The sequence below is a fragment of the Diadema setosum genome, chromosome 21 (genome assembly GCF_964275005.1).
Source record: "Diadema setosum chromosome 21, eeDiaSeto1, whole genome shotgun sequence".
NCBI lineage: Eukaryota > Metazoa > Echinodermata > Echinoidea > Diadematoida > Diadematidae > Diadema > Diadema setosum.
In genome coordinates this window covers 21,050,431-21,057,183 of record NC_092705.1, presented here as the reverse complement: position 1 = coordinate 21,057,183, position 6,753 = coordinate 21,050,431, and the positions used below count along the sequence as shown (strand labels likewise).

General features: G+C 40.2%; 1 pseudogene; it reads right to left on the bottom strand.

Moving 5' to 3' along the window:
* Nucleotides 1-1,106: 1,106 nt before the first annotated feature.
* LOC140244788 (uncharacterized) lies at nucleotides 1,107-1,849 on the bottom strand (annotated as a pseudogene).
* Nucleotides 1,850-6,753: the final 4,904 nt, after the last annotated feature.

Here is a 6,753-nt window from a genome sequence, read left to right as displayed (position 1 = left end):
GCGGCCCTGGATGGTCGAATACATTGTAGAAGGCGATTATGGTTTTTTGCATTTCGGCTGTAATGACTCAAAGAAAAAAAAAACCCGCAAATCAGCTAATTACAAGCGTATGTTATAATACATAGCGCTTGCAGAAGCCCTCAAAATTCATATACATTATCTCAAATGTATTACAAATTTACATCATAGAAAAACTATAACAACATCAAATATATGAATGTTCCTTTAATATGACTGAAAATTTTACCTACACCTGTCAATTATCAGATATCCATGCAGTAACGCCATTCTATTTAGTAATAATGTTGCCATGATAGGATGGTGTCAGGAAAATATCTGAATGCCAAGCAGTTAGTGTATACCCACCTTGAGCATTGTACAACGAGTTGGATGCATTATCAAAACTCCATAAAACAAATTACACAATATATATCAAATGTCTTAGCATCCGTATTTAACTCTGATTATTATTTCTTATTAACAAAAAAGAATTTGAAATTCATAGACATTTGGCTTATTTGGAATGTAGATAATCATAGATCACCGATATTACGGTTAGAAATGATTATTACAAAATATAAGTGCGTTCATATTAAACGTGACTGTTATATTATGTCTCAAAATTACAGACAGGCTAATTTATCAAAAAAAAAATCAACTATTCAGTTCTTATCAATGCAGCAAGAATGGTAGAGATAAAGAAAAACATATGCAAACATGCCTTGGTATGAGGGTCAAAAATGTGTTTTTATTTAACAAATACGGTAAATTAGTGATTTTCGTACTTTATCACTCAATGACATAAAAAACAAAAAATACACCTGTTTCAAAATCACTTATTCAATCACCCAAAAATGGTTGAGGAAAAATAAATGTGAGTATACCTGCACTGTATCAGATATACAGGCTACTTTTAAAACTACCGGTTTGTCTTATCAAAAATTATCACATGTGACAGTTTTCATCGTCAACATTTATGTTAAAAAAAAAAATCTGATTCCCTGTCAGAATTATACAATCATTACATGGTAATTGAACAGATTCCTGCCTATCATGAAAATTTAAACCTACATCTAGTAAGGTAAGTTTAAGTGGTAAGAGAATCCTCACTCAAAGTTAAATGGGACACCACCCGTTTGGCGCCACTTTCCTGCCAAAAAAAAAAAATCGAAGTTTAGTAACTTGTTTGTACAGATCTTGGACTTTCTTGACATGTTTCTGTTTTTCCTGAAGGTCGCTGGGGGTGAGATCATCAACCATGAAGTATGGCTCGTTTTTCAGGACTTCACGCGCACGTTTCATCACATCTACTTTCTGCCGATAGGAGAGCAACTTGACCAGGATATGCCTCGGCTTGCCTTCGGATCGTCGTCCATCTCTGTGTGCTCTTTCCACCTTGCAGCTCATATCAAATTTCTCTCGCAGGACTTCCTCTACGATGTCGACACAATTTTCCCGTTGGCCCAGTGGAACCTCGTATTCCAACAAGACGGAAGTTATTCCTCCTCAGGAACCGCTCACTCTTGTTTGCAGCTGCTGCGTTTCTGCTCACGTTGGCTCTCATTTCTTCCATTTCTCTTTCCATTTTCTCCATTCTCTCCTCCAGCTTGGACTGATTTGTTTGCAGGTTGTCGATTCTTTCCCGCTCAAACTCCAAGGAGGCGCCGATTTTTCCTTCCAACTCACTGAGCTTTGAAATGAAGCTGTCTACCGCGTTTCTGATCATGCGTTCAAATTTGTCTGTTGTAGATGTGAAGAATGCGTCAAGCTTCAGGGACATAGGCGACAGGATGGAGTCGGAGATATCAGGTGGTGCGAGCGGGGCTTCAGGGTCGTCCATGGCGGCCATATTGTCATGAATATCAGGTTCAGCGATGTACTAAGCGCCATCTTCCTGCTACGCCATAGGTGCGGGCGTTGGTTCAGCTCCAGGGCTACAGGTGCTTGTGGCGACAGCAGACCCGGGCAACGCATTTGAATTTGGCGGGCTTTTCGAGTTAGTTACAGGCGACTTGCGGATGGTGTGAGTTGTGCCGTAGTGTTTCGGCTTCGTGGCGGCCAGCCTCTTTGGTCTTTTCTGAAGCTGCTGGTCCATTTTGAAAGTGAACGTCGATGATTCAAATCAGGCTTAATGTGAATTCCACAGAATGTGTCCTTTTGCCCCAATTTGGGAAGAATTAGATGCCTTTTTGAGACAAGCAAAAATTGTGTGCTCACTCCATTGACGCCCTCGTCCTGACTTGACTTTACCCCATGACCCGAATCTTACCCTCCGGAAGCATTTTGCAGTGATACCCTCAGCAAAAAAAAAACAAACAAACAAACAAACAAAGTAAATGCTTTTTCCAGGTCATATTTTTCAAAGCAGATTTATATAAAAATCATTGTGTCATATACCACATTAAAGGTAATTGCCTATCAACCTAGTAGGTCAACACAAAAGGGAAACTTTACGCATAAGTTAACACATTCCCTTTTGTACTGCAAAGCAGAAAAGTAAAAATTGCAGAAAGTGACAAGTTGAAATTCGTTTGCAAATCCCCCTCAAGATAGCAATGATAACAAAATACCAATTAAACGCAATGAGAGACATGAATGAAATAGCAGAAATAAGTTTCCATTCCCTTGTTTCGCTTTATATTCTCAAACAAAACCATAGCGGGAAAACTGAAGGGCGAACATAAGAATTTTCCGTCAGCTCAAACTTTAAATGACATAGGTAGTAAGCCGAAGTGGTGATAAAATGGACAAAATTTCTTCATTCTTTTTCATATTATAGGTTGATTTTTGCAAATTAATTTACATTTCTTCTTATGAATATGTCATTTGTTTTCATTGTTACATGGAAGAGCACATGTGCTTGAATAACAACTTGTCCATTTTTGCATTTTTTTTACGTTTGTGCCTTGGAAGAAGGAAACGAATGTGTTTACTCATGCGTAAAGTTTTCCTTTTCATTAATCTTCTAGGTTGATAGCCAATTAAATCAACTTTAACGTGGTATATAAAATATTACTATTAGTCAAATAATCTTTGAGAACAATGAACTTGAAAAAGTGTTTACTTTCTCTCTCTTTTTTTCTTTTTTTTTTGCTGAGTGTACACGTATGAGAAAATTAGTTAAGCGTACAATATAATAATTGATATGTTGAGTCCTTACTCACTTCTAAGGTACATACACATTAGGCCGTATGGAGAAAATATTGTAATTTCACGAGTAAGTAGTATAATTTTAGCATTCAAACCTGGCCTTTGAGCCATGACCACTGATCTCATGACCAAGACATCCCAAGATAATCATGCCAGGACAATGCATGTACATGGACATGTACTTAGTTTCGTAAAAATACCTCGAGCCATTTCCGAGTTACGGAGAGAAACGTGAAAGTATAGCATTTTCAATTGACATTTGCCCTCAGACCCGATGGCCTTAAACTTTCTCTATATAATCTTTACCTCATAATACGTACTACATACTCAAAGCTTCATGAATATGCCTTCAGGCATTATAAAGGTAGGAGTAAAAATAGTAACATTTTAAAATTTGACATTGGCCTAAGGCCTTTGACCTAGAGCGCGTCTTAGAGCTTCGTCCTCTAAAACATACATATTCCAATTTTTATTACGTTACCTCAAACGGTGTTTAATTCATGATGCCTACAATAATTGATAACGGACGGAGGACGGAAGGACGACACGTAAACATCGTGGTGGAGGCATAATAAAACTCTTCATAAACAGAGGCTCATAATTTCATAGATTTGATTTTGACTACAAAATACGGAAAGTATAATTATAGTCAAAATTTGCTCCTGTGCAACAGAATATACAATTTGACATCTTGCCCCAAGGACATGAAGGAGGCCCCAAAGCCCCCCCCCCCCCCCCCCAGGTTCCTTACAAATAGTCCGCAAGAATGGGTGGGAGGTGAATTTTCGATACAGTACTCGCTTGAGGAGTAGACCAAAATGCTCGGTTACTTGCTTTTATTGCACTCCAGCTTTTACGTATATATCTGACAGACTGCTTTATTTCAAGATAAACTTTTTGCAATACGCGTTCATAACAGACCATCCACAGAGTACGGTCATGCGAGGGATATCCCCCCCCCCCCCCCGCACACGCACATTAACGCAAATTATTTCTTGAGAGTAAACTAACCTTCTCACTTTTTCTACAAAGTCTACAGTCAAATAATTGGCGGTAGATAGGATAACAAACTTGGGAGTATGATTGAAGTATGACAGAGTATAAAATGGACACCTTACCCCATGGAGCTTTATTTTAAAATAACCTTCTCTTTGCAATAAATACGTTCATAATAAATCATCCAAAGTATACATCTGTCATGTGAAAGGATGAGTTAGGATGGTAAACTAACCTTTGGTGAGGGTAGTCTTGGCTTCACCAGACTTCTTGCTTCTCTGTAAGTCTTCCTTGGCCTTCTCAATGGCAACCTTGAAGTTTTTGGCCACGTCAGCTGTATTGAAACGAACAGCCAGCTGCTCGTTGACCATCTCGTCTTCCGAGGCATCCATGGCTGACCAAACCCATGTACGGTCCGAGCCGGCCATTGGCCGGAGCTCAAGCGACAGAGTGACATGGTGATTGGCGCAGACCTTAAAGACCTGGATGGAGTATGATCGGAGGAAAATGTACTGATCATATTTGGGTTTCACATTAATTGCACTTCTTTCCTGAACCTTTGGGGCAGTTCCAGCGTTACGGACATTACATTTCAGACAAAATTGACAACCTTTGGCAATGTATAGACTCACAGGTATATCATTCTAGATATCTTACAGAACTTTTACGGCTCCATCTTGTGGCCACGGATTATAGCCACTGATTTGTCTGTGCCAGCATTGATGTAAAAGATTTCACGTATCTATGTTGTGTTGTTGGATAACATTAATATAAGGAATCATTCTTCATTACAATAGTTTCCTCCCCTTTCAAAAGAGATGGATTTGATGAATGAACTTACAATTTCAAATAGGAAAGAATAGAATCTTTTCCAGACTTTAAAGATATGTACAGTGTTACAAAGTACCCCTTAACCCGTAAACTCTGTTTAATGTCTGCATTAAATTCTAACAGGTATGCCTAAAAACCAGAGGCACAGGCTGTGTGAGAAATTCGTCCTAGGCACACATTTTTCTTTTTCTTTTGACCCTGTCAACGTGAGAACAGCAGGATGCGATGTTTTGGGATTTTTTTAAGTATTTGGAGATGAAACACTTAAAAAAAATAATGAATAGCTCAATACGAAAAGGATTACTTGGTCCCTTCTCATCACGATTCGGTAGGATTGCGTTGCGGCGTTGTAGAGCAGCTTGATGTTACCGACGCCGCGCTCTTTCCACTGCTTTGGCTCGAGGTCATAGCGAAACAGCTTGGCGCGATGTTTGAACTTCTCCTCCTCTCCCTCCTCTCCTGTTGGAAGAGGAAAAGGAAGTCACTTTAGGTGGTCTGAACACGCCAACATGACACGACCGTCAAAATGGCATCTTTTGAAAATGCACGAATGTGCAGTTCCTGTTAAACCACAGGGTTTTTAAGTTAGACGTATTTTTGACGTTTGGCCAACGTGCAAGTACTACAATGTATGTTAGACCGATATTTGGCCAGCGTAGTATTCCTATCTAGTGGCGCAACGTTGAGCTAACGTTAGCTTACCGACACTGCGACCGGTGGTCTAGTGCTAACTTGGCATCGCAAGTTCACCTTCCACGCATTCTTTGAAGGCTTCTATGGGGGGGCATGGTGTCCATTTCAATATTCCAATATTCCAATTTTCCAAATTTGGGGACAATGGGCATTGTGCCCTGTGTACCAGCCAAGTGGGGCATGGTGCCCATTTAAACAAATTGAGATCCTATCCCCCTAGGGATGCTACCTGCCAGGTTTGCCGTCTCCCATGGTCTCCCTCCCCCCCCCCCCACCTTCCCCCCCCCCCCCACCCGCTCATCCCTCCAATCTTCTACAAACTCGAAGCTACAGTCACTAATTTAAATAGCACACAACACTGCCTTAGCTTATCACTTAACCCTATAAAGCCCAAGCTATTTTGACCCTTCCTAGGCTCAAAGGGGGTGGGGGCACATTGTACCCCCTATATAACTTTGTTATTGTTTGATGTATCATCGTCATAATTTTGGCGCTTGGGTAGAGCAACTCATACTCTACATGACCGCACATTTGAATTATCTCAAGGTCACCCGCTCATCACCCCAATCTGCCACAAAAAAAAAAAACTCGAAGCTACAGTCACTAATTTAAATAACACACAGGACTACCATAGCTTATCACTTAGGGTTTGAGAGAAGATTTGAAAAGATTTTTTAAGTTTGAAGGTTTTTTTGCCCCCCCCCCCCCCCCATACACACACACCTCGGGTATTGTGCTGCAAGGTGCCCGAAGGTGAGGAATGGTGCCCATCTGTACAAATGTATAATTATTCTATCACCCAAGCGAAAACACATGCCACGTACGTTTGGCAAAAATTTGATCACGCGTTCTCGATGGCTCCAAGGGGGTCACCTCTGATCTTCCATAAACAAACTTGAAACTACACTCATCAATGTATTTACACTTAGTATTTCAGATAAGCTCTAACACTTCTGCTTCTGGAGGCCCGTAGGACAATCATGGTGCCCACTTAAACAAATTGAGAGCATATCCAGGTTTGGTGAATACCCATCGTGAGGTGTTCAAGCAGAAGATGAAAATGTACAATTTAGATCCCCATTT